Here is a 9,663-nt window from a genome sequence, read left to right on the forward strand (position 1 = left end):
GTCAGCAAAAATACCAGTTTTGGTTTTGCGCATGTTGCGCGCGTTGAAATCACCACTGCTCGGCCTGCGCCACCCTCTGCACCCTCCGCGCTGCGCCATTAAAATAGGGACCAAAATTTCATCCAGCAAGAAAACAGAAACTTTGATCCTTTATTGATTTCCTTCTCAGCTGTGTTTTCAACCTCCTCATCAATCTCGTCCTCGTCTCAGCTTTTTTTTTTTCCCCCTCCACAACCTCCACCTCCTCACAGCTTCTTCCTCCACCCTCCTCCTCCTCCTCCTCCTCATCCCTGTCCTCCCCTCTCCAAGGGTCTAGCTGTAATAGGCGGGGTAATTTCCCCCCATTACAAGACAGTACATTAGTCGCTGCCTGTACTATTTACACAAGTTAGCAGGCCAACCGAGCCATTTGCAGGGGATCATTATAGCATGTGGTGTCCCAAGACGCTCGGGAATTCCGAGATGAAATGATGGGCTTGAATGCATTATGGTGTGTGTGTGAGAAAGAGAGAGAGAGAGAGAGAGGTAGAGAGAGATCAAGTAAGATCTGACAATAGATCCTTTTAAAAGCCCAGCTCAAGGTATATGATACTATTAAGATTTTTTTGAGTACCAATTACACCATGCAGCACTGCCTTAAGTGGCATTCCAGCCATTCAATTTTGATACATTATGAAGATGGTTTCATATATTATACGGGGATCTTCTTTAAGATGTTCGCCTGCCGCAGCAAAGACCTCAAAGTGGTTCCTGCAATTTGACAAAATTATCAGTCCTCCCGCATTTGGCTGCTGCCCCCTTTTTTTCCTCTCCGGCAGTGACATGGTGTTAAATGAGTGCTTTCTGCCTTCCCACCCGACACTATCTTAACACCATTTACCGCTGACAATGGAGGATCGTGCCATCTGATGATCAGGGGCGACTTCAGGGTGACACCGCGTCCCCCGGATCTGAAGCGGGAGTTTGGCACAAACAATAACCGGTGTTTTTTTTTTTTTTTAACTTCTCGACTACACATGTGCTGTATTCACTGTACGTCGTGGCAACAGGCAGATCTGTCAGATTGGAGTAACGCTGTTCATCATAGTGAACACTCACTGAGCGTTGACACGCTTTTCTGCAACCTTCTCTGTCAAAATAGTTGAGAATGATTTGAAAGCTTTCTTCTTTTTTTTTTAACAAATACATAGATATCATGGTTTGTGTGTCATTCGTCGCGCAAATTATCACAGAAATCGTGCAAATCCTACAGAAATCTGTGGACCCGGTGATCTGGTGCTAAATGTCTTGTTATTATGAGTTTCTCGGAGGGGTTCCCTGCTTCAGGCTGAGTGAGAAAAGACCCCCCACACACACACACGCACACGCACACACAGGCTCGCACACTGAATGGTCTCGTATGGCAGTATCAGTGGGACATTGTCAGGCCCAACAAAAGGCCTTATCTCGCCTTCTCCTTTCAGTCTGGGTGATTGGCCACGAGAAATGAGCAGAAAAGGCCATGTCCTCACCCGAGGCACCACAAATGTCAGCCACCTCCCTATCTCCATACAGATTGTGTGTGTGTGTGTGTGTGTGTGTGATGGGAGATCTACAACCATCAGCTGTCTGCCAAAGCTGCAGGGGGCAGAAGAATCTTCCCGTCTGTGTTGAATATCGTGTCTTCGAATTTCAAATTCGGTACAGATTTTCAGGTGAATTTAGCTGACTGCGTTTCTTGATTTAAACACTTGTACTCTTCTTGATCTTGCGAGTTACTGTGACAAAGAACAAAAACCTGACCAGCTGATCAGAGTCAAACAAAAATACAATTAGAATTAAATTATACTTATAAATAAAAAAGCATAGTTACACATTTAGTTCAGTTCTTGTTCGTTTTACTACTGTCGCTGCTCCGCCAACAGATAACCACAATAAAAATGAGAAAGCTGGGAAGAAAAAAAACTCTGCAGCCACAGTTCTGGCCACTCAGTTAAAAAACTTCTGTCCTGTTCAATCCAAACTTTCTTTTTCTCTTTCTCCCCTCCGGCTGAAATGACTGTTTTAACATCTCGTTCCGGCTGTCCGTCATGTCACGCTCTCTTCATGAGCTTTCCATTGCTAATTGAAGGATCATTTTAGCCACAGGATATAACTGAAGACACTAATCAAGACCTAGTTAAGGGTCGGTAAAGGACAATTGCCCATAATTCCTCTAATCCACTGGATATTTAATTAATTAGCCACCAATTAGAGTCCAACAGCTGTACAGCTGGCATGTTCAAACCAGACAGCCCATTTTAGATTGGCTCTGCCATGCCATTAATTACTATTTAAAGTAATTTTCAATCAGAGATCTGCCTGAGTTATGAATCCTGCTGCGTCTGAGGCCAGGAGGACTCTGCTTCGGCTTTGATCAGCAAAAAATCACAGCGCGGCTTTAAAGAGGGACTTGCTGCGGGTGTTGTGCACCGTCTACCCAACTGTGCTCGGAATAATCAAAATTCAAACTCCCACCAAGTCCAAACAGAGCGGTGTCTCGGGCTTCGAAAGGACATGAGTGTCACACAGTCGATCCTCTTACTTTTCCCGTCGAAAAACTTTAAAAGGTCCAAGCAGCTTTTTGAATGGACGGTCAAACAGCAAGTTTACAAGACAACGCCTCAGGTGGACGGCAGGTCGTTTTCTGCATTTTCATTTAAAAAAAAAAGTTTTGTGTTTACATGGCAACGTTTTGAAAACGATCTATGTGGCAACGGCAGAAACGAGGGATGCGCCTGATGCCAGCGCTGATTAAATTCCATTCAACCTCATTCGTACTCCATAAGCAAACGACGCGCGAAGGCCGCGCGTTGCCACGAACCACAGACTGAAGCTCGCAGGCAATGAGAGCATCAGTCATACTCTCCCAGTGCTCTGAACTGTCTTTCTCCTCTTCTTTTAGCAGAGCAGAATTTACAGTCTGCTTTACTTTTGTCGTTCTCGTTCCATTTTAAAGACTCTCCAAACTGCGGATGGCGTCGGTGCGTACTGGAGTACGAATCTGAGCACTTTGTTTCGCATCAGACCCCACACTGGTACCGTTATCAGCGCCGTCCGACTGAAAACTAAATAATTAGCATGTTGATCATCTTTGTAACAAAACCACTGTATTCTTACAGCTGCAGTGTGTTGAGAAAGTGTTGGGTAGGAGTGGACGTTCACACCAAACTTTGTCTTCGCTGTAATGTAAAGCACATCTGGCAGCTTCAAAAAGTGGAAAAAAAAAAAAAAGATATGAATCTTAACACACAATTTGTCGCATTCAAACCTCACAACTCTAATGGTGACCCTTTTTTTTATTTTTTTTTTTTTATTTAATGAGATCTAATGGAAGCTGTTTTTACGCCGGGAGTCGGAGGGTATCAGTCCACCCGGGTCAGTGGCTAAAAGGACGAGCGGTAAACAATGCCAGGGCGACGGCGAGAGGAGGCAAACAAGTCATTTGAGTGTGTTACTAATGCGTCCCTGCAGCAGGTGGGAAATCTATTACTGCCGTTTTCTAGACGCCTCTCAGCACAAACAATTAGAGGTGTAGGGGGGAGAAGGGGGGGGGGGAAGACGGGACGGATAAAGAGAGGCTACAGAATCAATTAGTCTTGTTAGGAGTAAGTTCAGCTCACACACACACACACACACACACGCATGCATACACACAACCTGCCCCCACCCCCACGGGCCCTGCCATGCGGCGAGGGCCTCCCGCAGACCATACGCCACCACAAAAGAGCGAGGAGGGGCGGAGGTTTATCTCCCCTCCTCCTCCTCCTCCTCCTCCTCCTCCTCCTCTCAGCTCCACTCTACCTCTCTCACTCCGTCTGCTTCTTGAAAGTATGGGCTTCATCAACCCCCCTGTAGAGATCATTCATCCACATAGGAACACACACACACACGAACACGAACACACAGTTTTTTTTTTTTTTTTTTTTTTAAACGCTAATTAGTGCTCAGACCGCCTGCCCAATTATTACCAGCCGTGCTCTAATTAGGACTTATTTAAAGTGCACGTCAATTAGTCTTTAACATCATTGTCTGCTTGAGGGAGCCGGGGCCGGTTAACACTCCCTAAACTAGATGCGGAGAGGCTCACCAACAGGTTTATTCCAAAAAAAAAAAACACATCTTGTTTACGGACGGATCGATCTGCAGGTCGATCCGAGCGTTGGTTTGGGATTTAATGGCCGAAGAGACGGCTCGCTGTCGCTGCTGACCGAGCGGCGTGGTTGAGAATTCGAATGATTATGCAAAATATTGTGAGACGCAATGCCGAAAATGTAAAGCACTTCATTAAAATTATTGACTCAAAACGACACATTTAAAATAAAATTTAAAAAAAATCACCCCCCCCCCCCCCCCCCCCCCCCCGTCCATTTTTCCGCCTGTGGGTCAGTGGAAGTTTTTCACTTATACTTTGAACAGAATGAAACACATTAGGTGGATTATATATATATGCAGAATTTTGTTGCATGCTTACACGCATATAAACACAGAGACCTCATAAAATAGACAAGGTCAAAATTCCCCCCAGTCATCTCTTATAATAGGAATAATACTAACTTAACAAGCGCAAGAAGTTAGATTGAAACACGTTTTTCTAAATGCAAAACTTAAACAACAAAAGCTCAGATTTTGCGCTGGATGTGCCACAAAGGTCCCTGCAGGCGAGAATTTCCGCTGAATGAGATTTGTGACTTTCTCTCTCCAACAATTTGTCGGAGTGACAAGAACAGGAAAGTCAGATAGATTCAAAACACGACGTGGCATTTAGGATCAAGGCTGCGCATTCTCTGACGAGACAAAAAGAAGAAAAAAAAAAAACTTCTTTAGATTGCATACGACAAAGACGTTCAGTCGAGAGAGAGAGAGATTTCTATTTTTCCCTGCCGGAGCGGAGATGTTAACTCACTCAGGCGCTGACATGTATTTGCTCCTGATGAATCCCTTCAGCGCCATAACTTGTCATTATTGATGAGCCTGTTGTCTGTTCGTGAATATACAGTGTGTTTCATTTCTCCCCGTCTTTTGTGTTGGGCTCGTTCCCCGAGGGGCTGCACCGTGCGTTTTCACCATGAATTCAAGCCGCTTGCTCGGCAGATTAACCAAATACTTCTGTTGAAATATTCAGCGTTTGCGTTCGTGTGGCTAATAAGTGGGATTATCTTGAGAAAATGCAACATCACAAGGACTCCTTTATTTCTTTTATTCGTGTAGACTGGGATTCGCACCAGCGCGATGTGACCCCTGCGTAGGAAGGTAACCTCTAAAGAAGATGGATGTATGCTTCAGTCACGAGTGTTTAAACTAAGCTTTTATGCCAGTTTATTCAGTAAACTGGGCAGCCTGATCAATAAAGTGACAGTGTCATGCAAACGGAGCATCTTCATCACTTCTGCATGCTGCGATTGCTATTTTTGGATTGTTTTTCAATAGTTTAAAGAAGATTTTTTTAAAAAAGGCCTTATTGAGGGAGACAGCAAGACAACTGTCTCGAATAGAATAAAAAAAAAAAAAAATCTGCGTAGGCATCAGTTAATCATCCCAAAAAAACCGCCAATAAGATACATTAAGACGTTGACGATGCAGTAATCCGTGACATGCAGGGTTGCACGAGGTGCATCAGATACTGGTAAACTCTCTTCCCTCCACCCGGGGTCCGTCCCCCCCCTCCCTCCCTCCGCCCCCCCCCCCTCTCCCTCCCTCCTCAGAGCAGTAATCTGTCTGTCAGTGTGTTGCCAGTGGTTCTCTGTGGGCGGCTGTCTGTTTGAGGCTGTTTTAATTAATTTTCAATCAGAGCAAAGTAAATTCATTAAGCACTCGCAGCTCTGTTTGAAGACACACACACACACACACACACGTACACACGCATACACACACGCACGCTCGCGAGCATGTTCTGTAGGCAGAGGTGAGCATCAACATGATACTCACTAATAATACTGTCTCGCGTTTTTAAAGGTGTGCGCTCAGACGTTCACTGAGAAGAAAGAAACCGAAGAGATCACTTTAAATGGGGAAAAAAAATTAAGCTTTAAAATGTGACACTATTGGCTGCACAACATATTACTGAGAAAAAAAAAAAAACGGTCAGACAGGAGCATATTCCGATGCAGAGAGGAATATTACCTTTCAATTGCACTTATACTGAACTGAGAAGTTGAAAAAATGTCTTGAGCAGCATAAACCAGTCATCCGGCTAACATCGGGTGAAGAGTTACCAAGATACAGCAGACACGTTAACCAAATTGAAACTAACTAGCATGACTTATTCATGCAATTTTGAAAAAAAGGTTTTGCTCAAATGTTCGAGTTGTGGCTGTCTCCGACTTCAGGCGCAACGGAATTGTGGGATCTTCTCCTGGTGTATCTGCCAAAATCGGTGAGTTTTCTGACTCGGCCCGGCCTGTTTAGTCCTTGCAATGCAAGTTTTAACCACAAGGTGGTGAACTGAGTCATTGAAGAGAACCAACACCTGGAGTAAGGGTCAACGCTTCTTTTTGCAAATTTTACTTTAAATAGATCTTGGACATTCAAGCTGTGCAAAACAAAGAAAGAAATCCAGGGGAACTGCTGTCTGCTTGGAAATAAAAGTAAATTGATAATCAGAAGAAAAAAAGGTTTATTTAACGTTCATGATTCATGATCGCAGAAACGCAAAGAGAGCTGGTATGATTTCCAGGGTCGTGTGTCGCCTGGATGCCAGCGTGGGACACCTCCTGCACGAGTTCAGAACAGAATTTATTGTCAAATTCCAGGCTTCTGCTCTTGAGCTTTAAATATTTGCGCTTTTTAATTCTGCAGATTTTTGTTAAACATCTCCTGCTGTTATCACATCACACCCGGATGATTATCAGTGACAGACGTAAGCGCGTTTCCCCCGACGGAACTTCGACCGGCCGCGGTGAAACTTTGAGTCCACGACGGGGATCGATGTGGAGAGCTGGAGGAGCGTTCACGGATGAGGAGAGGAGGAGGTGGGAGGAGGCTGGTTTTGCTTTAAAAGGAGGATTTATCAGGCCTAATCTCTGCAAACCAAGCAGATCAATCTCCTCTTAACGCACAGATATGCACACTGGGGTGTATATTTAGCTCAGCAGCTCTCTCTCTCTCTCTCTCCCCCCCCGTTAGCCTTGTCCTTGTCGGTAAAAGTGGCAGAGAGACAGAGTGGAAAACAATGTTGTCAGGCGAAAGAGAAAGAGAGGGAAGAATGATTGAAGAAGCGGGCCTGGAAGAGAAAGAGAGAAGAGGAGGAGAGTCTTCTTAGAAGGCTAAAAGGATTAGCCCTCTCATCTCTCCTGGATCACAATGTTTCCTGGGCTATGTTTGATGAGCGAGTGTGTGTGTGTGTGCGTGCGTGCGTGTGTGTGTGTGTGTGTGTGTGTGTGAGATGTTTGCTCTGATATTGACGATGCCTCATCCTGATCCTATTACACGGCAATAAACATCAGCTACCAACATGCGGATTACTTAGTGTGTGTGTGTGTGCGTGTGTGTGTAGATGTGTGCAACACTGATGGTTTTTGGCTGGACCTTTTATAATCCGTGCAGCCTTTCTCTTGCTCACACACACACACACTCACACACACACACACACATATACACTGTGTGTTACTATCTCTGTGGGGACCGCCGCAGCCTGCCGTGCTTCACTGTGCCTTTGACTCCTGATATTAAAAGACTGCAGGTCAATAGTTTGTGAGGAAGTCTGAAGGATTACTCACAAAACACTGCGCTCGCAGTAAAACTTAGCAATAAGTGATCATCGACAGTATCACTGTCGGTCTAAACTGTCTTTGAGTTGATCGATTTCTACTCCAAATGAGGATTTCGGTGAATCCAGTGACTTTTGATAGACAGATCATTTTTTACTGATATAATTTTTGAGAAAGACGAGTAGGTAAAACCAAAAATGAAATGAAAATACCTAAGTGTCATGCACATGGGAGGTTTGCTAAAGTTTCTACTGTATTGCCTGTGAATCAGCCAGTGAACTTGATGGATTTTAACCAAAAAAAAATGAAAAAGATCACTTGAGCTTTACTATCAACGCGAGAGAGATGGCAGCTGTGCTTCCCTTAGATATAAATCTATGTAATTATCATCCATTTCCTCCAATGCACTTCTTGATCTCTGGCTGTTTCTGTGGGAAAATGCGCCGGATTATGAATTTGATATACCAGTCAAAACTAGCAGAAATGAATTAACTTGGCTCAAAATGAGTATTTCTGCCAACTTTTCGATATTCAAGCATCGTCCCAGATCAGATTATTAAAAAGGAAAAAAAACTCCATTTCACATCAGATTGATTTGTTTTAGTCATTAGGTGTGATAATTTTTTTTTTTTAAAAAAAAGCAACACTTTTAGTTTATCAAATAATAACAAATAATTGAATATTACTCCACCCTGACAGTTTTTTTTAAGAATTTATCACGCAAAGTGCTGTGTTTGGTGCCAAACGCTGCTGGGTTTTCTGTCAGACCGTCCTCTCCAGCCTCCCCCTGAGCGGCTTTTACGGGGCAATAACAACATTTGCTTGTGAGCATCATCAACAGCCCTCCTGCAAACCGGTAGAAGCTGGCCGCGTTAAGCATTCGAACAAAAGCTTTGTGAAATTGAAAGAAAAAAAAGAAAAGAAAGAAAAACGAGTTGGTTGCAACAATGAGCTCTTCCATCACGATGACATTTGATTGTCGGGTAATACCGGACAACTTCATTTTTTGGAGAATCTTGACTTTCTGCTGTGCCCCGTTCTCCTCGTTTTGCTCTACAAAAAAAAATCCAAACAAAAGCACAAAAGCCACTCGGCAGGAGTGACATGAAGCTTGCCTGATATCATATTTACGGCTTTATCCGACCACGAAGAACAGTTTCACCCTCGCGCCGCAGCGGACGGCGCTCTCTGCTCACGCACGATGTAGGGAAATGATAACAGATGCATGATGGGACCTTTTTCTCCCCCAGAGGAAGCCAATATTGGCTTTTTTAAACCACCCGGGTATTATACTTTTCTCGAATCGGCTCCTTAAAGCGATCCGTCTGTCGTCACACTCCTTCACTTCTTCCTTTCTTTCCTTTCCCCGCTTCTTATTTCTGTTCCTCCGTGCCATCCCTCCTCCCCCTCCCTCCTCCAATCCACCCCCTATCCCTCCCATCACCTTTCTTTCTTACAGAAAATCTAAAAGGCTGACATGCAAATGGGGCTTATTAAATCCTATTAGGCCGTCTGTCACAAGCCAGCAGAGAGAGAGAGAGAGAGAGAGGAGAGAGAGAGAGAGAGAGAGGTGGGGGGGGGGAGGAATGCTACAATCAGGAAGGGAGAAACAGAAGGGTAGAATGAGAGGAAGACGAGAAGTGGAGGTGAAGAAGTGAAAAAAAAAAACGGGGCCTTTTTTGCAAGCAGCTGCAGGCCACTGTTCCCGCGGGAAGAGAGTGTACAGTGCGCCGAATTCGGCGTGAAAGAGACAGAACAGCGTTCCTCTGATGGTGCACATTCCCCTCGCTGTTGAAATCGAGAGGAGAGAGAGTACAGCGCGGTCTTTTTTTAATTCCCCCATCGGCTTCGCACTTTTTTTTTTTTACACACGAGGAAGCGGAGCTCCGACGTTCAGGCGGGATTTTGATGGAAATAAAAAAAAAAGTTTAACTTG

The sequence above is a fragment of the Salarias fasciatus genome (genome assembly GCF_902148845.1).
Source record: "Salarias fasciatus chromosome 23 unlocalized genomic scaffold, fSalaFa1.1 super_scaffold_20, whole genome shotgun sequence".
In the NCBI taxonomy this organism is placed as follows: Eukaryota; Metazoa; Chordata; class Actinopteri; order Blenniiformes; family Blenniidae; genus Salarias; species Salarias fasciatus.